The 720-nt window shown below is 64.6% G+C and overlaps 1 protein-coding gene across 1 annotated transcript in view; it reads left to right on the top strand.

Moving 5' to 3' along the window:
* Positions 1-194: 194 nt before the first annotated feature.
* The window catches only part of LOC102263665 (asialoglycoprotein receptor 1), a 5,159-nt gene continuing 4,633 nt past the window's right edge, over positions 195-720 (top strand). Inside the window, exon 1 of the mRNA XM_014549803.1 lies at positions 195-673. The gene's annotated coding sequence lies outside the window, so the exon portion shown is untranslated. The remainder of the gene's footprint in view (positions 674-720) is intronic.

Below are 720 nucleotides of genomic sequence, written 5' to 3'. Positions count from 1 at the left end.
CCCCCCCCCCCCCCCCCCCCCCCCCCCCAGGGCTGCTGGGGAACTTGACTCTCCAGGAGACTGAAGCCCCTCAGACTGAGCTGGGGAGTCTGGAGGCAGAGCCCCCAGGAAGCTGGGGCCTAGGCTCAGATGCCAGGTCACAGGCCCAGGTTGGGCAAGAGCAAAGCAGGCACAGGCCCTCTGATCCCGTTGGGGACACCAACAATTCCGGGAATTCAGAGGCAGGCGTGACGGGTGAGGGACAGAGGGGAAGCGAGAAGCTGCACCCAGGCCCTCTCAGCTCCCCTCCCAGACCACAGGGGTGACCAGCCTGGGGAGGTGAGGGGGACAGACCTGGAGGCTCCCCTCCCCGGGGAGGAAAGCAGCGGCAACCCATCCCCCTGCTTCCACCCCCACACATCCCCCGGTTGGTTCCAAATCCACTTCCACCTCTGTTTAAGTCCAAAGTCCCTGGCACAGGAGATGCCAGGTTCGGCACACTAGGGACACAGACAAGCAGCCACGCGTAAGCACAGGGCTCAGGGCCCTTGTATGGACCCTCTCCCGCTGTCCGGGGCTGTCTGCACACCCCCGTTCTCCAGGCTTCAGCTTCCTTCTTAGCCTGGGATCTGCACAGCATTGAGGGATCCAGGAGTCACCCTCGAGACCACCAGCAAGTAAAAGAGGAAGAAAGGCAGGAGGGCTGACTGGGGTGGGCTGGGGGAGGGGGGAGGGGGCCAG

The sequence above is a fragment of the Myotis brandtii genome, unplaced genomic scaffold (assembly GCF_000412655.1).
Source record: "Myotis brandtii unplaced genomic scaffold, ASM41265v1 scaffold573, whole genome shotgun sequence".
In the NCBI taxonomy this organism is placed as follows: Eukaryota; Metazoa; Chordata; class Mammalia; order Chiroptera; family Vespertilionidae; genus Myotis; species Myotis brandtii.
The sequence above is the reverse complement of the archived record's forward strand: the minus strand, read 5'-3'. Positions and strand labels throughout refer to the sequence as shown.